Source organism: Panulirus ornatus, chromosome 36 (genome assembly GCF_036320965.1).
Source record: "Panulirus ornatus isolate Po-2019 chromosome 36, ASM3632096v1, whole genome shotgun sequence".
Lineage (NCBI taxonomy): Eukaryota > Metazoa > Arthropoda > Malacostraca > Decapoda > Palinuridae > Panulirus > Panulirus ornatus.
The window spans coordinates 13,681,364-13,708,161 of NC_092259.1; the positions used below are offsets into that span (position 1 = coordinate 13,681,364).

Here is a 26,798-nt window from a genome sequence, read left to right on the forward strand (position 1 = left end):
TCTTTACTATCATGTTGATCCTTATTAGATGCCCTCACAGCTGGGGAGGCTCTTCCTCGACTTAATGGTCGTCGTTTCCGTCCATGAGGCTTTCTGTTAGTGACCATAGCCAGCGATATAACAAGTCAGAGTTTTACGTTGTATCTCTTCATAACGTTTTGTCTGCCTTATAATTTGCAAGCTTTCTTACTATACTAATGTCTGCTCATCATCCCTGAAAGATTTTTGGTTAATCCAATGTGGTTGTCCTTCATACTTCCAAAACTTATCACAGGGTGTGGCATCGGGGTATCATCTCTAAGCTCTCCTCTTTTGGCTTCCCTCCCTCACTTTGCTCCCTCATATCTACCTTCCTCTCTGTCCGATCCATCTCCGTAGTTGTCGATGGATCAGCCTCTTCTTTCTCCATCAATAGTGGTGTCCATCAAGGCTCTGCCCTGTCTTCTACATTTTTTCTCCTTATCATTAACGATTTTCTTTCTTCTGCAAATATCCGAATGCACTTATATGCTGATGACTCATCACTGCATTCCTCCACATCCTTCAGTTTTCTTCTCCTACTGGATCTGCATCACGTCTCGACACAACTCCTCAGTAACCTCTGACTTGGACAGCGATGCATCAGTGGGGTAGATAAAATCTGGTCAAGTTTAATGCCTCCAAGACCCAGTTTCCGCACATCCATCTATCGAAAATTCCACACAAATTTCCTTTCTCCTTTGATGTCTTTGTAATTCCACTTCTAAATCAATGATCATACTTAGCATTACTGTGACGTCCACTCTGTCTTGGAATCTGCGCATTATGGGAATGTCTAAGTCTGCCTCCATGAAACCGGGAGTCCTGTCTAGATGTTAAAATTCCTGTCCTTCTAAACAGTTACTCTGTTTATTTGTAGGACTGATCCGTCCTTGTATGGAGTACTGTTCTCACGTCTGGGATGGTTCTAGCTTTGTGTCCTTACTTACAGGGATGAGTCGAAAGCGGTCCGACTTATCGACCCTCCCATGCTAACTTCAAAACTTGACCCACTTGTCCTACGCCGCAATGTTGGTTCACTTTCTCTCTTCTAGAAGTATTTGGTTTTTGCCCCCGTGAACTGGCTACTTGTGTGCCCCCACCAGTAACTAGACCACGCACTACTCGGCTGGCTGCTGTGTCACCTGATTACTGTGTGGACGTAGCAGCTCAAGAGTGGGCCGTTTTGATAACCGTCTCTTTCCCTACACGTCGAAGCTTTGTAACCTTCTCATATCGTTTCCAATAACTATTATATAACACATTTCAGAAGTTTTATTTTTTTTCACTTCCTCCAGAATTCATATATACCTTTCCCCGTCTCTTCTTTACCCCTTTCCTTAACTTCTCTCTGTTTCAGATAAGCCCCACCCAACCTTCATGTGTAATTTTGGCCGTGAGTGGAGCCTCCCGTGTGAAAAAAAAACTTCCGTTCTTTAACAATTGCGATAATGAGCTGCGAATTATCCCCTTCAGCACGAAGGTACGACCCGTGGGTCAGATGAACGGCTAGGGCATCACACCGTACTCCTGAAGGTCAAAAGAAGCTCACTACAGTCAACATAATCCGTCTGATACCTGCACAGGTGGTTAACCATCATCAGGTCTGGTCTTGTGCTCACCTGACCGTATTGCTCACCTCACCTCTGACGTAACCGGCTGGGTACAGTGACGTCATTCCATCAAGGAAAAACGTGTTTTTGCTTTCACAACCTGGGACCAGATTGTAGCAGGTCCGCATCATCAGCGGAGTCAATGTTATTTAACCACAGGCAGGGGTCCACTCGTCGTCCTTCACCAACATACCCACGTCATTTAGGAACTATTACCTTCAACAAATCATCTTATTTACTATCTGCCACCACCAACAACCTCTGCCTCTATGATGCTCTCAAATGCATAAAAAAAAAACTTGAAGACAACAGCCGTCTAGACGGGAGTATAACAAAGTGATACAGACTGGATCTCAAGGATCGTCGCTCGTGCTGACTGGAGGAACTGCACACCCGACGTGCTCCAAGGTGCAGCCATACGAGTAAGGATAGTATCCAGCGCCTCTACAGTGCCTGCCTGCTCCATGTTAGGGTATAGCAGAGGTAGCTTCCCTCCACAACACGGTGGACTGAGTAGGGCCACTCAAGTGAAGCAGACGTGATTCGAACTGAACGTAGTAGTGACGAGTTTCTCGTGTTACCTGACCAACGTGCTCACACCCCACTCCTCACTGTTCTGTATTTCATTTACTGTTTCCTTAAACTAAACGTTTTCTGTTGTAATTTTTGTTATACAGTTACCTGTTTCTTCATTGTTCTCTGTACCCGTGTGTGTGTGTGTGTGTGTGTGTGTGTGTGTGTGTGTGTGTGTGTGTGTGTGTGTGTGTGTGTTAGGTTCTGCTTGCTTCTCCTTCCAACATCAACACACCAACGATAGTTCTCAAAGACCCGACCCCTTGATTGCGAAGACGTGGCGTATGACCTCCCCTACAAGAGTCAGGTCAAAGTTCATTATTCCATCGTATGTAAGAGTCGTGCCATCGTGTTGAAGGGTCGTCCTGTGGTGTTAACTTGTAAAGTAGAGGGAAGACTTGGTCTCTCTCGTGGTGAAGTCGACCACCAGAGCCATGTATGTGTGAGGCTCAGGACGGTGCCTTCTTGAGAGCCGACCAGCCGTGGCAACCAATGTTTATTCATATCTACTTTCACGCACGTAAAGCTCAGGGTTACAGTTATCTGGGTTAGGGTTGGGTCGCCTCGATGAAGTTAGTTTGATTGGGGAGGAAGATTTGGTGGGTCTTGGATACGTGAGTTAGAGGACACAGGAGGCAAATGCTTAAGGTCACTCTAGATATATTAACCTTAAGTGTTATCTTCAGCAGGTTCAAATGACCTTTGGCTCTGATGACCTAGCCTTTGACCCTATTGGGTTAATATAGGCAAAGTCTGGGGACAGTTCTCTGGGCCCATATCTCTCGTGGATGGTGCCACGGTTGAATGATGTCAGAGGTACAGGTGCCTAGCGTACCGTGGTGACGCAAACGTTCATAAGAAAATGATTTGTTTTATAAATGAATTATGCGTAATGTTAGCGCATGCTGACCTCTTTATGGGCGGATGAACCTTCCTTGTAGTCATACTGACGAAAGTAAACAACCAGTGGCAAGATCACATACAGTACAACCAGGATCACATACAGTACAGCCAGGATCACATACAGTACAACCAGGATCACATACAGTACAGCCAGGATCACATACAGTACAGCCAGGATCACATACAGTACAGCCAGGATCACATACAGTACAGCCAGGATCACATACAGTACAGCCAGGATCACATACAGTGCAGCCAGGATCACATACAGTACAGCCAGGATCACACACAGTACAGCCAGGATCACATACAGTACAGCCAGGATCACATACGGTGCAGCCAGGATCACATACAGTACAGCCAGGATCACATACAGTACAGCCAGGATCACATACAGTACAGCCAGGATCACATACAGTACAGCCAGGATCACATACAGTAAGGAGACACGTCACTTTACTCTTTGGCTTACCTTCCTCTACAGTTCTCGCGGGATTGTGGGAAACTGTACAGCATCCGGGTGGCTGCTAACCCCACGTGGCTGGGGTATCTGATTACCTTCAGTTTGTGTGTCCGCACGTGTCAGTCTGGTCGGCCTACACATTATTGTCATTAAGTCGCATCGTCTGGCTGGCCGACCGACGCGTGTAGTAATATCAAGATGCGCAACAACATTATTGCGCAGATTGGGTTCGGTGGATGACCTTGCCGTCACTAGTGCTTATCTCTGACGTACGAACAACGCTGAAGTAAAAAATGAATTGTTTACAGAGGGTGTTTACAAGCAAATAGGGTAGTCTTTCTATTATGCAAGTCATTAATATAAAACTTTCACACAGAACTAAATATTGTTATTGACAAAGTTGAGAGCATTTAGTTGTATTGAGTAATGGACGAAGCTAAGGCATCATAGGCAAACTTTCAAGGAAAAACAGAGAGTAACAGAGAATATGAACACATATGCAAATTTTCAACTGGCTTGAGACACAAAATTATGTGAACCATCGAAGATCAAGAGGAGAAATGTTTTAAGTTTGCCTGGCGTATGTACTACACAATGTTGGCTGAAGATTTGTATAGATGTAGAAGAAGACTCGGTTGTATTAGGTTCAGGTTAGGGACCGTTCCATGTTTGGCTAGGCTAGGCAAATAGGGTAGTCTTTCTATTATGCAAGTCATTAATATAAAACTTTCACACAGAACTAAATATTGTTATTGACAAAGTTGAGAGCATTTAGTTGTATTGAGTAATGGACGAAGCTAAGGCATCATAGGCAAACTTTCAAGGAAAAACAGAGAGTAACAGAGAATATGAACACATATGCAAATTTTCAACTGGCTTGAGACACAAAATTATGTGAACCATCGAAGATCAAGAGGAGAAATGTTTTAAGTTTGCCTGGCGTATGTACTACACAATGTTGGCTGAAGATTTGTATAGATGTAGAAGAAGACTCGGTTGTATTAGGTTCAGGTTAGGGACCGTTCCATGTTTGGCTAGGCTAGGCTAGGCTAGTCTAGGCCGGGCTAGGTTAGGTTCATTATTCTCTCAAGTGGTCAGTACGGCGGGAAAATCTCATACGCAGTTACCTCACGCCCCTCGTAAAAAAACCCTGACGTCATACATGTGGGTCCCGCGGTCTCTGCATAGTAGCTTACGTCCTGTTGTCCTTATGTAAATTTACAACATTAACTGCTTACAAAGTTCAATATATAGATAAGTAAATGAATGAATGAATGAATAAACATACATATATTTTATTTTCATTTTTCATACATATTGGCGTTCAAGAACCACAGTGAAACAGGGACGTTGGTAAACTTGTTTACTATAATATAGTATTTATGGAGAAGTCATGACGGTCATGGGTGCCTGACGCCACTAGCCAGTGGTACCACTCGGTCGGTGGTTGCTGTACCTGCTCGATAGTGGCGGACGTAGCAGTAGCTCACTACGCCACACGAAGGGATGATGTTCCTATTGCAGGGCATGCCAAAGGGCGGTCCCGGCTGCTCTCGCTCTGGTAGATGCGGCCCTTAGCATAACTGTGAGAGGACCTGGGCTAAAATCCAGACCCCTCCATCATGAATGTGGGGGAATGTACGTAGCACAGAGCGGCCCGCGACACCACGCGGACACCCGTCTTATATGTCTGCGGTCAACACGATGTACGGGTCCTCCTCCCGACGTGTCGCAGCTCCCACATCCCGTACCTCACACGTCTCGATTGATGTGATTTGTGCTGTTGACCCGGGCACATTTATTGTGCACCCATGCTCATCCTGTGAGCGGTAGCGCCAAAGGATTACATGGGTCGCAAAGGGTCTTAGTTAGACCCCGCCAGTGGGTTGATATTACATAAGATGTTACAGTTCGTATTTCAGTACATATATTACATAGTTTCATATGGTAAGTTTTACCCACTAGATGCAAAAATTGAATATAAACTTAGATTTGAGGTCTCTTGTTATTAGCAATACGGTGTGACATTTCTTGCTGGGTTTGTTTATATCTATCCCTAGAAGGCTCTATTTTTCACATTCTAAGACATAGTGTTCTAGTTTGTATCCAAATCTTTGTCCACCACTTTACAGTTTACATGATTAACATCTCCAGTTAGGCCAAAGCGCCAGTAGTACCTATATAGCCTACCATTAGTCTAGCAGTTACAACATCATGTAATCTGCTTATCTTATTACTTCCTTCATATACATGTTTGACTTTACACATTTCACTGTGATAAAAAATGTTTCTACTTGTGCTTAAATAGGTCAGTTAGTTCCTTTGTAATTACAGTTTGAGGCTTCTAACTGACAACCCAATGTTGTTTTCAACTTCACCTTTACTAAGTACAAGTTTGGCTAAAGCATCAGCTTTGTCATGGTCACGCAGGCCTGTATGTTTCTGTTTCAAGGCTACAAAAGTGAAGTTAAAGACATGCTATTTGGCACTTTACAAGGTGGAGTACTTAGACCCACTTTGTTCATTGTACTTATCAATGCATTACTGAAGTCGATTCCACAGCGTCCTAGAAATATCACACTCAGGCATGCTGATGATAATCTTATACACACCAAAACATATCGTGAAATGCAAACTATTTTGAACGCTACACATAGCCTGTGAAAGCCTTGGCTTCATCATTCCTGCAGATAAAACTAAGGTCTTCAGTAAACGAATTGGTATCTGCAGGAGCGGACCATCCAAGCTGACAGTTGGTGGAAACCTGATTGACTATGTCTTCTCCTTTACATATCTTGGTGTCTCAGTCCCATGTGCTGCAGCGTGTGTGAAAATACTAAATCGACAATGTACAGCTAGACTCAGAGTTCTTACAGCTGTGTTGGGGTACAATCTTAATGATGGTGCAAATATCAGAATTGTTAAAATGATGTATTTAGCATATATTATCAACAGACTTGAAAAAAAAAAAATGCAAAATGAAGCCTTAAGAATTATACTTGGTTGGTTGCCTCCACTAAAGTACTCTACATGCAGAAAGAATTTGGTATTCCCAGCACTGAAGACAGAATACTTGAAATCCATCTTATGATGATACTATGTACTGACACTTCTGCATGGTGATCCAGACATTGTTGTCTCTAAAGAATTATTAAACCATATATACCATGGCACAAGTGATTCTAACTGGATCCAGATAACAGCCAACCACATGACGATGCTTGGAGTACACAATTTGTATAGAATTACGAAGGAGCAACATTTCCTGCCTTCCTGGCAGATAACTCCCTTTGACGTCACTACACCTGCTTATCCACACAAGAATCTGATTACTTACGATCTTCACGTTCAACACTTAGCCAGATGCAGCGCTTCTGAACATATACAGCGCCTCCAGACTGAAAATGACATATCCCAGTGCATCTACACTAACGGTTCTCGCGGTTCTGCCCCTGTGAGGGTAGGCAGAGCTCCTGCCATTGTGATCCAGCCCAGTGGTAATAGATGAGGGAAGAATGTTAGAATAAACAGCTGGGCATCTACCCTACAAACTGAATTGTCCGCCATACTTATCGCTGTGGAGCAGGTAGAAATCACTGCCACCGACCGCAGTTTAATCATCTCTGAATCTTTATCATCACTACCTGCCCATACCACCATGTTGGTTCCTGAATCCAGAGATAAATACTCGCTCATGATTGCTCGAGGGATTCAAAACACGTCTCAAGATATGTATATTGCAGTCCTTGCTAATGACATGGTCCTACGTGTCGAGAGGCCTGCCTTGTTTACAACAGCAGCTGGCAGGAGGAGGGAGCATCCTTCATAATTTGCATACGACATGTGTTTGGTAAGATACATAGTGATGCTGTGTACTCACGAGGGACGGCTGGCGTGGCTGTGAGTTCACTTACTGTGCTGATGGTGTATTACTCTTGCTGTGTTATTAGTGCAGTACTTTTGCCGTATTAGGGCGCTGTGTTAGTATTGCTGGGGTACTCTTGCTGTGTTAATGGTGTTGTGGTATTCTTGCTATGTTAGTGGTGCTGTGGTATTCTTGCTGTGTTAGTGGTGCTGTATTCTTGCTGTGCTGCTGGTGCTGTGGAGAGTATTGGTGCTGTTGTTGATGCAGTGGTGAATGTTCTGACCACAGCTGCTGATGCTGTAGTCAGTAATGTCATAATGTTAACAGTGCTGTGATGTTTTTTCTACTGTGGTCATCACGGTGTGTGACGGCGGTGTGTGCTGTGGTCGACTCTGTTAATTAATCGTTACACTCATGTTACCTCATCTCTGAGACATGTTTATGTATGTACCTCGTCTTGTACTCTCACGTACGTTTACACAAACCCTAGCCTTCTCCCGGGACCCATTTATCGACCATTGCGAGGAAAGGAAGAACAGCTGCGTTCACTGTGAGCAGACTGCTACGCCCAGGATTCGAATCATGGTCAGCGACGCTAACCAGTACACCGCAGAAGCAGTGTCTTTACTGCCGAGGTTACCGATACTGTATACAGAATGTTGACCTTTCTGGACAGTTTGGTGATGTTGTAGTTTATTTCGTAGCTTTGTAGTGGTGTTTTGTGACGGAGGTAGCAGAAAAGCCCGGGTAGTCCTGGCTGCAACGAAGCGCCATTCTGAGTAGACAGTGACCATCATGATGGCGGAAGACACATGGTCTCGCCCTACTGTACGTACATGTGACCAGTTTGTCTGGTGTTGTATCCTGTAATGATTTGTGTGTTCTGAGTACAACACACACACACACACACACACACACACACACACACACACATACACACATATCGGTGGGAATTTAAGACATATATGTTTTTGAGGTAAGGCGATAACACACTCGCCAAACTCCTGCGTTACTCACAACACACACTTGTAAATTCTTTGCTCAAAATCCCGAATTTCGCGGGCGGTCTGCTGTGTATCAGAACCACGAGACTTCAGAATACGAGGCGTTTATGTTGTTGGCTCTCGTCACGGGCTGTCACGGGGAAGCAATGGCGGGTGTGTCAAGCGTGGAGATCACGGGGAATGTCGTAAGTTACGAGACACCTCGAGAAGTGACTGACGGGGCTACAATGGTGAGGATGACTGGTAAGTGGAGGCAGAGGTGTGTGCTAAAGTACAAGGCAAGGACAGATAACAAGGAACATGATGGCACAAAACGAGGCTATCTACTAGAGGACACCAGCATTATCCTTCTTGCAATCTTGAGAGAGAGAGAGAGAGAGAGAGAGAGAGAGAGAGAGAGAGAGAGAGAGAGAGAGAGAGAGAGAGAGAGAGAGAGAGAGAGAGAATAGTAAAAGAACACACCACCTCCTCACACAGCAACACACGTGGAGACGATATTGGAGGTTCACACACTAGAACCAGTGTGTACAGTGGGAGGTTTCAGAGCTTAAGAAATAGTGGACAGTGTTGGCAGAATAGTTGTGACGGCTGGTAACGTGTTGGCAGAGTGGTTGTGACGGCTGGTAACGTGTTGGCAGAGTGGTTGTGACGGCTGGTAACGTGTTGGCAGAGTGGTTGTGACGGCTGGTAACGTGTTGGCAGAGTGGTTGTGACGGCTGGTAACGTGTTGGCAGTGGTTGTGACGGCTGGTAACGTGTTGGCAGTGTGGTTGTGACGGCTGGTAACGTGTTGGCAGAGTGGTTGTGACGGCTGGTAACGTGTTGGCAGTGGTTGTGACGGCTGGTAACGTGTTGGCAGTGTGGTTGTGACGGCTGGTAACGTGTTGGCAGAGTGGTTGTGACGGCTGGTAACGTGTTGGAAGTCTTAATCATTGGTTCCAGATGAGTAAGTACAGAGGCAGATCCTCAGCGTCCTCCTTGTGGTAACGCTGACCATCCTAGTGTGTAACATCCCCAGCTGATCCTACGTCGTAGGTCTTGGAGATGGCGGAGTTGTAGCGGTGAGGCGTGGCAGGCGGCGGCAATGTGGTGCTGTGGTTCACCGCCAGGAACAGCCAGCCAGCCAGCCAGCCGCTGAGGACAGAGGGACTGGTGCCGTCCGTGGCGTCCTTGGCCTTGCACCAGCTCCTGCCTGTCCTACACTCCGTGGTGGCTTCCATAATCCGGCCAGCCATCATGGCCGACCTCCTTAATTTCCAGTTTGTTCTGTCTTCTTCATAACTGCCTCCTGCTGGTAGCGGTGCTTTGATAACTACACCTCCAGCTGATGTGCAGTGGGACGGTCATTGTGATTTTGCCTCGTGGCCTTGTTGTATCACACTGAGGCTGGGGTGGGTGGGAGGGAAGTCGTCATAGGCAGGACGACCAGCACAAGCTTGTAGTGCATATATCATACAACCCAGTGACGTCACGAGCTGCCTGGGGACCTGATTGCCTTGTAGCGGGAGCCTCGTGCACACAGCGACCCACTCATTCAAGGGACGGCACGTGTTCTACTGACCCCATCCCACACTCACTAACCCCCTCTCCCTCCCTGGCGCCCACCATCACATCAACACACGAGGATGTCGCCTTCTGCAGGAGGGCAACATCCTCCCACCACACGAGGATGTCGCCTTCTGCAGGAGGGCAACATCCTCCCACCACACGAGGATGTTGCCTTCTGCAGAGGACGTTAGGCTGAAGACGGCGACGACGACGAGCGGTCGTGGTCGCTGTGTGAGGTGGAGGAGGAGGTCTTGGGACGACACCAGACGGGAGACGTCCAGCCCCAGCCTGAGGCAGGAGCCTGGCTCTGTCGTCACCAGCAGACGCAGGATCATGCGAGTCATGCACTATGAGCCTGACCCACAGCTACAGGGATACACACGTAAGGAACATCACGTGAGAACACCCTAATATAACGTGACACTCTGGACTTCTCGCATGACCTCGGCATCTGATGTCAACACTGCTCAGATAACTACTACTGCTTACGTCATCAGATGGTCATCACCACCACCAGGGAGACGACAATCATCACTAACAAAGAACACCATCACCACCACCACCATCCATCACCATCACCACCATCCATCACCATCACCACCATCCATCACCACCACCACCATCCATCACCACCACCATCACCACCATCCATCACCACCATCCATCACCACCACCATCACCACCACCATCACCATCATCCATCACCACCACCATCATCACCATCCATCACCACCATCCATCACCACCACCATCACCACCACCATCACCATCATCCATCACCACCACCATCATCACCATCCATCACCACCATCCATCACCACCACCATCACCACCACCATCACCATCATCCATCACCACCACCATCATCACCATCCATCACCACCATCCACCACCACCATCCATCACCACCACCATCACCATCCATCACCACCACCATCACCACCATCCATCACCACCACCATCATCCATCACCACCAACATCCCCGACGCACCACCACAGAGTCTGCAAGTGAGCACGATGGTGAGTCAGTGGTGTGGTAGTGCAACACGTCACACTTGCTGTTTACATGAACAACTGCTATGAAGACGAGACGAGTACGAGAGTGAAGATATACATGTGCACGAGGGTAAGGTTATGTGCACGAGGGTAAGGTTATGTGCACGAGGGTAAAGTTATGATCATTCCAACATGATGTAGGTCACTGGTGATCTCGAGTCAATAACACAAGTAAGAAGGTGAACGTGTGTGTGTGTGTGTGTGTGTGGTGAAGGTAGCGACCGTAACATTGAATCAAATGTTCTGGCGAATACTAAGGTAGAATTAGCATTGGTCTCCGTGCACTGCCCCATGCCACACAACCACCAACTACTACACAGTTATACGTGAGTGGCATAAGCATGAATGCTAATTATCTGCTGTAACACCAGTCTGGATGATGACCACTAGTGCATTATTTACGTCCTGTGTCAGTTTCCTGGTGAACTTGGTAAATCAAAACATCACGTGAGACAGTTTTCTAGTAAAGCTTGTAAGTTAAAGAACTTGAGTAATCATTGTGTCGTAACACTTCCATCTACCCAGATATCTTGCACACACACACACACACACACACACACACACACACGCATACATTACTGGACCGTGTTTACTACAGTGCGAGTGAGTGAGGATTCTCGAAGGTCAGGCTACATTATCGTCTGAAAACAAAAGAAAAAAATAATTTCTTCGGGGAATCTCATCGTCCACAGGAGGCCTTGTTTATCCTACTCCTGATTTGAGATCAGCCATGAAGCTGCAGGAACACCACACACAACTGATGCAGATGATAAGAAATCAAGTGGATGACACCTTGCTGAGGATAAACTGCCAGAGCGAGACAGACAACACCTTCAGGGGAAAGAGAAGGATAGTTGGATTCTTTGTCATTTGCAAAGAGATAACATTTGATTCCTTAATAAGCTAACCAGGCCAAAGAGGCTCCCGAAATAAATAAGGACTCACTTCATAAGCCAACCATGCCGTTACATACTGCTCAACAAGCCAAGCATACCAGTAGATGCTCCTTTAACACTAACTACATCATGAATGACTCCCTTAACAAGCTAAGAAAAGACATTAGAGCCTCCCTAAACAGCCTAACCAGGCCTTTTAGAAGCGCCTCGTGTGGACGAGAGTGTAGATTAACCATCATGTACAAATCCAACAGGTCAACCATAATGCACAGACCCTACAGGTCAACCATCATCCACAGACCCTATAGGTCAACCATAATGCACAGACCCTACAGGTCAACCATCATGCACAGACCCTACAGGTCAACCATCATGCACAGACCCTACAGGTCAACTATCATGCACAGACCCTACAGGTCAACCATTATGCACAGGCCCTCCGGGTCATCGGTTGTCAAGATATACTGGAGTGAAGTGTACCATCACTTGTGTAGCCAGGCGGAGGGCGTAAGTGTGCTATGGTTGGGTAGGAGAGCCAGCCTCCCCAGCTGTGTACTGCGTATGTGTCCTCCCCGAGGGAGGTGTGGTCTGTGTACTGCGTGTGTTCTCCCCGGGGAGGTGTGGCCTGGGATCGGCTTATCGCCAAAGGCAGGTCAGAGTACCCACAAGCTGCCCACACTGACACCCCCCTACACTAACCTTCCCATAACGCTTGATTTTATTGTTCTTTGTATTTGTGGTGTGGTGAGGTGTGGCTGTTGCTCTGGTCGTGTGGTGAGGTGTGGCTGTTGGTATGGTCGTGTAGTGTGGTGAGGTGTGGCTGTTGGTATGGTCGTGAGGTGTGGCTGTTGGTATGGTCGTGTGGTGTGGTGAGGTGTGGCTGTTGCTCTGGTCGTGTGGTGTGGTGAGGTGTGGCTATTGGTATGGTCGTGTGGTGTGGTGAGGTGTGGCTGTTGGTATAGTCGTGTGGTGTGGTGAGGTGTGGCTGTTGGTATGGTCGTGTGGTGTGGTGAGGTGAGGCTGTTGCTCTGGTCGTGTGGTGTAGTGAGGTGTGGCTGTTGGTATGGTCGTGTGGTGTGGTGAGGTGTGGCTGTTGCTCTGGTCGTGTGGTGAGGTGTGGCTGTTGCTCTGGTCATGTGGTGTGTTGAGGTGTGGCTGTTGCTCTGGTCGTGTGGTGTGGTGAGGTGTGGCTGTTGCTCTGGTCGTGTGTTGAGGTGTGGCTGTTACTCAAATACAAAGAACAATAAAACTAAGCGTTATGGGAAGGTTAGTGTAGCGGGGTGTCAGTGTGGTGTGGCTGTTGCTCTGGTCGTGTGGTGTGGTGAGGTGTGGCTGTTGGTATAGTCGTGTGGTGTTGTGAGGTGTGGCTGTTGCTCTGGTCGTGTGGTGTTGTGAGGTGTGGCTGTTGGTATGGTCGTGTGGTGTTGTGAGGTGTAGCTGTTGCTCTGGTCGTGTGGTGTGGTGAGGTGTGGCTGTTGGTATGGTCGTGTGGTGTGGTGAGGTGTGGCTGTTGGTATGGTCGTGTGGTGAGGTGTGGCTGTTGCTCTGGTCGTGTGGTGTTGTGAGGTGTGGCTGTTGCTCTGGTCGTGTGGTGTGGTGAGGTGTGGCTGTTGGTATGGTCGTGTGGTGTGGTGAGGTGTGGCTGTTGGTATGGTCGTGTGGTGTGGTGAGGTGTGGCTGTTGGTATGGTCGTGTGGTGTGGTGAGGTGTGGCTGTTGGTATAGTCGTGTGGTGTTGTGAGGGGCGGCTGTTGGTATGGTCGTGTGGTGTGGTGAGGTGTGGCTGTTGGTATGGTCGTGTGGTGTGGTGAGGTGTGGCTGTTGGTATGGTCGTGTGGTGTGGTGAGGTGTGGCTGTTGGTATGGTCGTGTGGTGTGGTGAGGTGTGGCTGTTGGTATGGTCGTGTGGTGTGGTGAGGTGTGGCTGTTGGTATAGTCGTGTGGTGTTGTGAGGGGCGGCTGCAGAGGGCTTCTGGGATCATGTTATTCCCCGTCACGTCTGTAGCTGGTGTGAGCCACAGTGTTGTATGCTAGTCATGCCTCCCCAGGACGGCCGTTCCCAGCTGCAGACGGTGTTGGTGATGGCCAGGGCGGTCCAGGAGACCCACCCTCCCCCGTGCCAGCACGGCTGCACCGTTGTTATAATCATTCCTGCACACGTCGAACCACAACATGATAAGTTGTTACATATAATCTGGGCCACTTAGAAATGAGCGTAACAACCAGCACATGGTATCATACCGGGACGAGGGTAAGTAAATCCAGCATCACAACTACAATACATTAATTGCGAGTCATGAATACAGCTTTGATTAATTCTCAGAACCTATGAGGAGGGTACGTGCCCAGGCCACCAGGAAAGGTGAACACGACAGCCATTTGGGAGAGGAGACCTGCCCCAGCCTTTAGCGACAGGGTACATACCCCAACCAGAAGAAGCCATGGATACGCCTCATCCCAGTCACCATTGAGGCTCATGAACGCTCGTTATCCACAGGTTAAGATTTAGGATGTGAAGGTCAGAGGTTGTGTTTACAAGAGAACCAGTTGGTACTATGAAATCTAGACATGTAGTCATTCATCCAGCATGGCGGTACCGGGATGTGTATTACATCCGAGACTGACAGAGAACTGCATGACCGTCTTAGCCTAGTGGAGACCAGTTCGGGAACCATCCTTGACCTCTTACATTGTCAGTCTTTCACTGTAAGCCTCCTGGCTATCCTGGGTTACCGCTACACATCTTCACTTCAAAGGTAATTTCCAGGATTATAAGAGGCAGTCATCGTAAAACTGCTGTAGGGCTTCGGGAAGGACTGAACTCATGATACAAGAGTCGTTCCGCTCAGTGTTGTTGTGTCAGACGTCACTGGGCCTTACGTACACGTTCACATAGTACCGCATGGCGTCTCTGTGGTGAGTGTTGAACTCCATTCCGTGTCTGAAGGATGTCTTAGGATCGATATTCTTTGGTCCTAAGACGGCATCTGCAGGAGGCCCGACTAGCAGACCCTGCAGCGGGTGTGGGCAGATGCGAGATGGTGATGGCTTTCGCCATCTGTATCTATGAGGGAACCAGGTCTGGACACTTGTTTATACACACACTTCCCACAACATTGTCACCCAGGTGCGTGTATGATGCACCTTCTTTCAGTCCGGTAGGAAGGTTGCACTAGCACATCCCAGCCTTCTGATAAGACGGTGTTTACCAGAAGGAACCAAACTCAGGATATGCGAATTACAATATCTTCCTCATTACCTACATCATCTGCTGGTGTTGTGGGAACAACAGAGGTCAGCCACCTGGTGACAACGTCCTGCAGCGCAAGTTCAAGATTAAGGATCACAATTACTGACCTACGTGATAATCTCACTGCTCTCTCAAGAGAGACAACTTATTAAGTCTGTCTTTATCGGCACACAAGGGACACAACAACCGGAATGTGTCGAGAAAACTTTTCGTTGAAGGACGCCCAAGAAGCAGGTGTTTGTGTTCTTAGTGATTTTAACGCAGCGCCAGGGAGTGATATACGTCTCATGTGCTGTAGCAGTAGTTCTCAGTGGGTGACGCAGCCAGCGCCGCCCACTGGTTTTACCCATTGTTACAGAGGGTGACGTAACTATACCTCCCCCCTGGTGGGTGAAGCGCGCGTGGTTTTACATAATGAGTCAACGATCTCTATTCAGGTCATGGCTGGGTGGATCAGGTCATCCAGCGACCGTCTGTTTTCACTGTCATGAGGGAATGTGTCATTACGTAACACAGCCGAACGTCTGGCCAGTTTCCCTTCATCGTTACGGATGAACCAAGAATCACTTCCTCGTCTTCTGCCACACGAGAGTGGTCGACCAGTTCGTTCGTGAGACGAGCGTGACTCTCACCACCACTACCGCCACCCAGACGGGCAATGACCAGCCACCCAACCTAACTCGAATCCAGTGGTCTGCAAACGAACCTTTGTCTGCTCTACCAACTCCTTACCAGAACGCTTCATGCTTGTTTAAGATGGAATTTACGCTTAGATCTTAGTGCCAAAACCTGAGAATTCGACCAGTAATTGTAAGAGCGCGGCAGAGTGAAGCCTCCCTGTGTGAGGCGATCGTTAAATGAATGGCCACACGACCACCAGCCTAGCAGACCCGTCGTGTAGGTAGACTGCGGTCATTCTGGCCGGCCCGGGAAGCCATCACCCCCTGCACATGTGTCTTGCCTGGCCGAACTTCTCCATTATATAACCCTCACTTCCCAGACACACACACACACACACACACACACACACACACACACACACACACACACACACAAACCAGAACTTGCCCTCGGAACACTAAACCACTTCCAGAAGCAAATCAAGCGGCTGGATCCCTCCTGGGTAGGCGAGAAGACGGGCTGGGGAGAGAGTGGACTGTTGACAGATACTCCTTTATTTTTCTTCATTCCTGAAACCTTGATAACGCTGATGTGTGTTTGTGATTCCTCACGGGTGAGCAGCAGCTCTACCCTGCCGTGGACAGGGTTAATGTGATGATAGGAAACATACCAATACAATTTGTGGTGAAATGTGTCATCATTACAATGTGGCAACACTCCGTCTGCCATCTGATCAGCACGTGAGGACGTCTTCACGTGCCCACACCAACCGAGACGGCCCACACGTGTGCCGCCCCTCACGTGTGGGCTGCTCGACCGCATGACCTCTGCTGCTCAAGTGTGTAAACAAAACGACTCACGTAGAGTTTGTTTACCTCCTCATTCTGGATAACCTGTAAACCAGGTGTTTTCCCGGGGAACTCAGTAGCTACCGCTATAACTGTAAACCAGGATTTACAAAGGTGTGGAAGTGTAACTGGAATATTTTGTAAAACTGTATATTGTTGGTACAGAAAAATCCTGTTGATTATCATCAGAAGTCTTGGCCTAACCTAACTGCTAATTATGACAAGAAGAAAGTGATTATAATCCATCCAGTTTTCACTGTTTACTTTATTGTGACGACCCGCTAACACGTTCACTCTCCCCACCACACACGTCTCTGGCTCCCACCAGTAGCGTCACCCTCCCTCTCTCCTGCGTCAGACCTGGTTTCAACTTTGTATATGTCGTATACTTCACGTTCACCATCTTAATGGCCAAGGTAGTAGATTAAACTGCCCCCTTCCTCAAGAAGAAAAAAATTCCCCCCTGCAGAGCGTCTAGTGTATCAGGTGGGCGTAGCACAGCTTGGCTCCCGGCTGATCAGCAGTAACACGCCTGCCTAACTACTTCCCCACACTTCACCTCGCATCATGGCTATCCAGCCAGCCATCTGTTGGATACACTACCATCAGGACCCAGATGTCTGTCATCGCCAGCAGCCACCACAGTCTGGAGGAAACATTGTGGTTATATAGCAACCCATGTGACGTCAGCAAGGTGTGGTATGCGTCATCATTATCATTCAAGGTCACCTGGAGACGTTACAGCGGTGAGGGGTCATTACTACAAACCTCCCGACGCTAGGTGGATGCCTGCGTGACGCCCAGCGACGCTAGGTGGATGCCTGCGTGACGCCCAGCGACGCTAGGTGGATGCCTGCGTGACGCCCAGCGACGCTAGAAAGACACCTTGACTGTGGACTGGAGAGGAGCTCAGCCAGCCAGCCAGCTCGTCCACGGAACTGGAACCATAATGCTACGATGACGTCAATGGCTGATAGTCGAGGTCAACAAGTCGTTCCTGCAGAGCCGGCATGAAGACCACATGAGAAAGTCAACCTCAGCGAGACCAACTTGCTCTCCGCAGACGGACACATGTCGGCCACAAACTTCAGGTGAGGTTGTGGTTGGGATCCTATGATAGAGACGATCCTCCTCCTCCTGTGCTCCTTCACAGCCACACAACCGACGTCATATGGAAGCCCCTCACGAGCATCAACCCAGGACGGAACCCTGAGCTAAGCTGGTATGAACGGCGACTCGAGGGATTGCGAGTGGACGCCCTCAGGATGTAGAGATCCATTTTCATACGGACGCCCTGGCGACGCTGCAGCTGTCCTGGGACTTCCTGGAGAATTTGATCCCAAGATTCTGAACCCGTCAACGATCTGGCCCTTGGCAAGATCAGGTAATGGAACCTTCTGGTACTCTTGACGTCTCCCCCAAACACAGCCTTTCATGCCAGTAATGACATTTAGGTTCGTCAAGGCGAAATTATCTGTCCTTTCACCGAGCCAACACGGACACACACTCTCCTGCCTCTGAATGTAGTTAATTTTTCTCTGACGGACAACATCGTAGTGGATCACCAGGTGTCCTGTCCTCCCCATGTCCTTCCATGACCTAGCCTTTGACCTGACACTTAAGGTCACGCCATCATACACAGGAATCATACGATCGTGCCAGATGGTTGTATCGTCGTGGTCAAACAGTAGAGGCCAGGGTTAGCGAGACGATAAGAGGGAGACGTACTTGCTGATGTTACCTACACAAGAGACACAACTTCGGCAAGTGTCGTGCCCAGGACTCCGGTACGGCATCTCAGTCATCACAACCCATATCCCTGTGGACTCAGGTCATCCAGGACAACAAGGCTGTGTGTCTGTGATCATGTGAAACCTTGCGAACCTTCCACTTGCACACAGGAACCAGACGCCGGATATTTTACCCCAAGTTTTGAATATGAGGAACATCTTGTAAGTCTTCATATGAACCCAGTTACCTTGAGTGTTCTTGCCGTACAGTTGTAGACGTTACAGAGATAATGGCTTTTACCAAACCTCCTTCAGGGAACCTCAATTCAAGGCCTCTGAGCTGTGATGGCGCCGCTGAGGCTCACATATTGCCTGGCAACCTGCAGCGTAGCATCCAGTTACAACTCACAGGGCCATATTTGTTATGTGAAATGCAGCTGACACGATCATAAAACCATTTTGACTGACGGAACGCCTGAGGACACTCAGCTCTCTCCTGCCCCCACTCGTGGAGTCTCCCACTCACCAGCCGCCGTGGCGAGGCTGGCGGGTCTGATACACACTCATCTGACCCAGACGTGTGGTGTAGTACTGTGACCTGTGTACAAGAACGATGCTTTGATCTCCCGTTGTTGTGACACGCATGGCAACCATGTGGACAGGAAGTTACAAATGACAGATTGATACCTTGCCCTTGTGTTCATCAATGCCACTGCATCTTATAAAAGGGCTTAGAGAGAGAGAGAGAGAGAGAGAGAGAGAGAGAGAGAGAGAGAGAGAGAGAGAGAGAGAGAGAGAGATACTGCAGTGCCGGACTGATGGCGTAGAGGTTTATGGTGATGGTACATTAGCAGTGTGGCCAGAGGTATGATATACTTGTGATCCGGGCAGGGTTACGGTGAATGTCACCAGCTTACACTGGAAGATGAAGACCCGGCCATCATCTCCCAGTAATGAAGAAGAAATGTGTGTGTGTGTGTGTGTGTGTGTGTGTGTGTGTGTGTGTGTGTGTGTAAGGTGTATGGATGTAACCCATGGTGTGGGACGGTGGCCGGGACAGCTTGAGCCTGCGCTCCACGCGGGAGCAGAGATAGATGCTTCCAAGGTGTGGTGGCTCCAGTCAGCGGCGGCTGCAGGATGCTCAATATGGAACCTCACCTGATCTTACACTGATAGTAGCGAGAATAACGCTGCCATGTACATAGACACGTACAACTACGGACGGAGTCGCATGCACAGTGTTAAGGGTGTCATCAAGTGTCAAGTCATGGAGACATTAGCCTAAATTGCTAAGCATCTTATTCAATCCAACGTCGACTGAGGAACACAGATGATGGCGACCTGTCCCCTCAACTGCGCATTGCAGAACACTTCCATCAACGGTTGTGCAGCCTTAAAGAAATGACAAGATTGCATCATACTTGCGAGACTCTATTTTGATGAAGTACCAAGCATAAATACCCTCACGTCAGTTATAAACACGACATAGAATTGATAACTGAAGGTTTTGTGGTCGAGGAACAAGCCGTATGAACTCCTTTTTCACGACAGTACGACCCTCGGGTTTGATAGCGTGACCTTTGGCCTAAACCTACAGATAACATCAGGTCAAACCCCTGGCCATCATACCCAAGAGTCGCACCGTTGTGTGCACGTGGTTGCGTAGCATCACCTTAAGACTACAGGAACATGAATGATGTATTTTACGTGCACCATTAACTTGTTTACAATATTTTTCAAACTGTGCAGAATGATTCAACTCCAAACTAGTAAACTACATGTAAATTACTTTTTAATGAATTAATGAACACCAGTCACTCTTCACCCAGACATGTCACCATCGTCCATATATACATTGAAGTAGATCACAGTGGTCAGCGTCATCTAGTATTTGCCGAAAACTACGAGGAAAATGAAACACTGAGTTCCAAGTGCACTTTCGTTTAATAATCACATCTTCAGGGGAGATACAGTGACTGTGATTACTCCGCGAAAGTGCACCTGGGACTTAACGTGTTTCAGTTTTCTTGTGGGTATCAGCAAATATATATATATATATATATATATATATATATATATATATATATATATATATATATATATATATATATAGAGAGAGAGAGAGAGAGAGAGAGAGAGAGAGAGAGAGAGAGAGAGAGAGAGAGAGAGTAAGAATTCTCATACACCCCAGTTCTACATTACTGTGGTATATTATTCTTAATGTGAAAGCACTTGGCTGGACGTCACCACAGTATTATAATATACCACAAATGGCCGGCCGCTGCTCACCATCTCCTGGACAAGTAAGGCTACCATGTCGCTCGCGGTCTGTGGCGACTGATCAAAAAATCAAATTGTTAATTTCTCGAAATTTGATGCGGAGTGTTACGCGTCGCGTTATCCAACATTGATTGCCACTGAATTTTCGATCTTTTTTGTCTTCAACAATTCAAAGTGCAACAAAAACCAGTAACTTTGTTGTGTAACCATCACAATGGTCCAAAACCAGTTTGGCCTAATACGTCAACCCCGCTTTATAGACAACTTTGTTATACAAGTGAAAGGTTCCGGTAAAATGAAGAGATACAGTTATTGGTAATATAAATAATCAACCTAATTACAGCCCGACCATTTCTAAAGATATAATTTATGAGGAAAGATATTATTCCAGTTATTTAGAAGCTGAAGGGCATGGCTTCTGACGTCAGTAGCGTGAGCAGGTTCTTCACCAATCACCGTCCAGGGAACGTGGGTGCGCCGCCCGCACTTCCACCTAAACCGTCATGATAGAATAATGCAGGGATTTTTTTTTTTTATGCAACTGCTCTGAGTAACATTGGTATATCTCCAAAACCTACAAAAACAATATTTCACCCATCATATTCAACTTAACTTAGGTTATCTGTACTTGTGAAATTTCAATTATTTCTCCGAGAAAAACAACTAAACCAACATGAAACGTTAAGCATCTCAGTACGGGATATTGTTAGCATATGGACCATCCTGAATGGACCTGTACAGCCTTGGATGCTGTAGAAAGCTTCTGTAAGAGGACTTGAGGCATAAACATCTTTATGCAACTGGAGGAATACTTTAACCTTGGCCGCAGGCGGCTGCCGGTACGCCGCCGCTAACTACGATGAGCGGGTGGACGTGCAGCTTGGTGGAATGTGAGAGGTAAGCCAAGACTTGGCGAACTGGAAACAGGTCGCCATCTTTGTTCACGAAATTGAGTGTTGTTACGTATACGCGAGGCAGACTTCAGGTTATAAGACACGAGTCCGGTAAAGTGGAATTAAATGGTTTCTGATCTGACTTAACAAAAGAAAGGGTGGTAAGATAAGCCGACGGACTTCTGATGGATGATGAATTGCATGAAAACGTTAACTGCTGGTTTTTGAGTCAAGGTTGTTCGAAAGGGTAACACGGGTGAACGACACCACTACTTAAGTTCCTCATGCACCAGCCCACGTTAACAAGAGTCAGGTCTAGATGCCGGAGGGTTGTAACGCTGTGTTCAGGAAGCTGGGATGTTCAGTCGAAAGAATTCATGACTGAAACATCTGTATTGTCATTACCACTGACACTGATGAACCCACGATCAACGTAGGAGGGACTTAGAACGCCTTCCCTCTCTATGGACTCCAGAAGGACAGGAAGAATGACAGTTGTCTAGTGCGGGGTTCCCTGCCTGGGTATTTATATATATCGAGGCTCCAGTCATGGACTAAAGCCCAAATCAAGGCCGGGCCTTAATTGTAATATAGGGAGGTTAATGACAGGGATAAAGAAGAGACAAGGGAAACTATTTTGGAAGTGAAAAACTGTAGATCATTAAAAATGGAAGGCGTGAGGACTTCAATCCCCCCTCCTTCCCCACCATCCGTATGGGAGGAATGCAACCATTCCCTATGGTGAACGCCAGTGTCACAGCAGGAGTTTAGATAGTTAAAGAACTATATGAAATTTGAGGAAGTAGTACATCGTGGTTAACACAGCAGTACAGGTTTCAGGAGGGTGATCAGGTTTTTGCAGATATTCACAGCAGCCTACGGTTGAACTACCGCATTGAAGGGTCTTTGTGAAAGTCGAGGTGTTAAGTACTGCGCCATGACCTCGAGTACCCCAGCACCACATCCCCCTAACAGTACCCCAGCACCACATCCCCCTAACAGTAAACCAGCACCACATCCCCCTCACAGTACCCCAGCACCACATCCCCCTAATAGTACCCCAGCACCACATCCCCCTAACAGTACCCCAGCACCACATCCCCCTAACTAACCACTTGATAGCCTCAGAGATAATGCAGCGTGCCCTCAGGAATACATAGCTCGTAGTCTCACGTTCATATCTTGTCCTTGATACAAGCAGCAACCTGGAGTTTGGATAACCTCAGATTAGGAGCTTAGTAAGTAGCCACGAGGAACACCCAAGTTCGTCCAAGCTCAGTAATGATACAGTTCTCTGAGAGAAGTGTTAAGGTGGAGTGCCAATGTAAACAACTACACGGGACTGTCTCGGTGGGTTATGCAGCGACGCATCTGAGGGGAAACTGTAGGGGACACAGTAGCTTTCCTGCTCATGTTATATTTCATGTTTAAATCTTCCAAATCTTGAGCACGTCAGAACGACCCATGAGCACGCCAGTACGACCCTTGAGCACGTCAGTACGACCCTTGAGCACCACGATACGACCCTTGAGCACGTCGGTCCGACTCTTCAGCCCGACAGTATGACCTAAGATACGATGGCGTGGTGTTAGACCCGACCTTTAATAGTCAGGTCGAAAGCCATGTTTGGAACCAGTGGGAGGGATATCGTCGTGCTGAGTGGTTATACCGCCGTGCACATTGGTTATACCGACGTGCGCAGTGGTTACACCACTGTGTTCGAGAGTCGTACGGTCATACTGGAAAGGTTAAGCGGCCGCATATGATACACTGGCTGGAATCACGCTGGTCGTTCCAGCACGGTTGAGGGTCAGTTCCAGCCAGTGTCATCCAGTACACAGGTGAGCAGTGATGACCTCATGTTTCTGTTCAGTGATTCTCCCTCAATTTGTGCTTGTGTGATAACTCTGATGTTGTGGACACGCGACGACCATCTTGTTATGGTCGGAGGCTGACTGTGGTGGAGACGACAGGAGCAGCGGTGCCAACATGTCCGTCATCACCAGAGGTTAGCCAGTTCCCAGTCACCTCCAGGTGAGGGGGTTTCAGGGGGACGCGGTAGTTGGCCAGAGCGAGCTTCTGTGACCCACAGGTGTGTGGGTGTGGGTGTGTGTGTTGCGGTGGCTCTTAGCCAGCCTCGACGCCATTCCTAGGCCGACGACCCATACTTCATTAGACCTGTTCCAGTGGCGTAGGTGAGCACAGTCACGTACGCATCCAGCGTTGGGGATGCGTAGTGTTGACCCCTTCCCGTTGTTGACGTCTCCAGGTGGCCTTTAATGATAATGATGACGCATACCACACCTTGCTGACGTCACATGGGTTGCTATATAACTACAATGTTTCCTCCAGACTGTGGTGGCTGCTGGCGATGACACACATCTGGGTCCTGATGGTAGTGTATCCAACAGATGGCTGGATGGACACAGTGACACACGACATGCATGGCTATAACACACACAGACTCGTGTTGGGTAAGAAGAATGGATGGTGAGCCATGATGCGAGGTGATAAGGATACTGGAATATTAATACATGATAGCTTACAGTAGGTACGCTGGCGTTTTCTTTAATCCAGATCTGGTCTTTTGAACCTGAGGTACCCACCGTATCTCCAGCGGGAGCAGAATGGCCTCTCCAAGGGGTAGGCTGTACCCTCTGAGATGATGTAAACATCTTCCAGTCAACTCTGTGGGCCATCTGACCCGTGGAAGAGTTTCCTTCTTGCATACCACACGCTAATCTGTCCACCCCCTTACCTCATCAGGGAATTCTTAGAATGTTCATTGCAGTTTATAGACATTCTCCTGTCACAGTTACACACACACACACACACACACACACACACACACACACACACACACACTAATAGGCTGGACATATGGAAAGGGTGAGGGTTTTGATCAAGTCATCCCTTACTCTTCTCTCTTCCCTGGTGGTCAAATTAATGGCCTCGAACCTCTCGGTGTAACCTAAGTGTCTATTCCGGCACCATCTTGCCTTGTCCCCGTCTGAACCTTCCCAATTTTGAGCTTCACCAGAAGCAGTGGCCACAGTAACCTATTCTTGTGTACCATGTGACCAGTTTGATGATGACTCCCTCAACCTTATACTTGAATGTGTTTATAATATTTGCCCACACACACACACACACACACACACACACACACACACACACACACACACACACACATTCATGCAGCCAGTTTCCTGCTGGATGACAGTCACATGGAAGTGTTCTTTCCCCAAGTTTCCTCATCATAACTTCACATTAATCCGGTCGAATTTCATCAACCACACGTCACAACAACTTTGAAGTTTGTCAAAGTCTCCATATAAGTTAATGCTATCCTCCTCCTCCTCCTCCTCCTCCTCTTCTTCTCTCTTTCCTTCCCACATGAACTTACCATCGGCCGCCAACACCTTCAGAGTACGAGTATGGTCATTATGGTAAGTCACTTCCATGTGTCATGAAGACCATCATGTGAGCTTCGTGGGGCGCGCTACTGACTGACATCCCATTTCGAGGTAACTTCTCCCCTCCCATGTGTCGTTTGTTGTCGTTGACTGAGGTAATTTCCTCACTATCGGATGAGGAGGCTCTTCCTCATACCTTCCAGAAGATGTAGCTTCCCTACCACCCTCCTGCATCACTTAACGCTGAGGGTTTCTGCAGTCTAGGAACACAACGCACAAATCTGTTCGTCTTTCTCTTCAGTGTTGTATGTAACGCGCAGCTCACTCTCTCCATCACACGAATCTCGTCTTAGGTTTGTTACATAAAACGGAGCTGGCTCTTAACGCATTGCCACCATGCAAGTGCTCCCCTGGTGGATTTCTGAGTAATTCCAAAGTGTGTTTAAGACGTCACACTTGTCAAAGAGGTTGGTGCGCAGGTCTGCGCAATAATCCCCCTTTTTTTCTTATAGCAGATGCGACCCCTGCTCCCTCATACCTCCTTGTTAATGTACCCTCCTCCAGTACATGTTTTCAGCACACCTGGAGAGACTTGTCATTAATATATCTTTACATCTTGTCTTCCCTCAGAATCTGCAAGTCTTATTAACTGTGTGTATATGTGACTGGGTATGAGAGCTGTAGGCTGCGACATAACATATAGTCATTCGTTCTTCCTGAAACTTTTATCTAGTCTTGTGAGGGACGTGTTGCACACTGATCACTGGGCACTAACGCATGTTGAGAGTGGACGGACACAGGTGCTGGGTTGATAGATAAGGGCTGGGTAGGGCTCAGGGTAGAGGCCGGGTTGCTGTAGGTAGACGGTAATGAGACAGGGATGGGTAGGGCTCAGAGCTGGTGGAGACAGAGGGACGGCTGACATGGGTGGTCAGGTTCAGGTCAGGTCCCGTGAGGGTGCAGGAATCATCCATGAGAGGCCGGCAGATCTGGCCCGCCAACTCCTCGCCTTTCAAATGCATATTTCAATCGCCATCAACTGAGCCGAGTGTTAGCAAGACGGTGACACGTAGTTCTCCACCTTAGGGCTACCAGCCAGTGTAAGCATTATCTAAATATGGTCTTTATGACCTAAGTGCGTGTGTCGTGCAGGCCCCGACGGGAGGCTCACGTCCGCCCAGCCCCAGTGATGCCCCTGGACGGGGCCCCTGATGCCCACGATTGCCGACTTTGCTGCTTCAGGGAACTACACTCTGGCTATCCAGTGGGATATGACAGGTTCTCGCAAGACTTGCATAACGTAAGAGTCAACATGATTGCTTCACAGAAGATCTAAAGCGATTTCTCAAAGAGGCCTCATACCATCTTAACCTGTACATGCACGAAGACTGTTAACCATGGTACTAGTGTCTGCCAACAGCAAGTCCCTCTGGGTTCTCGATGCGTGGTTCTGTGCATGACTGTGGTTGGCTGTGGCAGTCCACACTCATCTATTATGCTCCAGACACCAGAAGGGCCGAGTCATGTCTCACTCACCACTGGTCACGATAACTTAGCCACAACTATTTAAGAAAGGTCACCTCTTCCTCTGTAAACATGAGACGGTGGAGACGCTGAGTGTTCCCCGTATGTATACATGTGCAGCATCGAGGGGAACGTCAGACCGGAACTCTGAGACATGACGGTAACATCATTCAACTGTGCAGTTGCTAACAACTTGTATCAACGCCATACATTTGCGCGATACAATCAGTAACTGGTTCACTACGAACTGCTAACTGCGCTCCTTCCAGCAGTAAGGAAATGACGCATCCCTTTTGGAG

The 26,798-nt window shown here is 47.9% G+C and overlaps 1 protein-coding gene across 4 annotated transcripts in view; it reads left to right on the top strand.

Annotated features, from left to right (window-relative positions):
* Alg3 (Alg3, alpha-1,3- mannosyltransferase) overlaps positions 1 to 26,798 on the top strand; it is a 128,833-nt gene that overhangs the window by 63,072 nt on the left and 38,963 nt on the right. The window contains exon 1 of one of the 4 annotated variants that reach the window (XM_071683490.1): positions 21,398 to 21,563. The exons of the other annotated variants lie outside the window; for them this stretch is intronic. The gene's annotated coding sequence lies outside the window, so the exon portion shown is untranslated. Of the gene's footprint in view, positions 1 to 21,397; positions 21,564 to 26,798 lie in introns of those variants that run through there. 4 annotated transcript variants of the gene reach the window in all.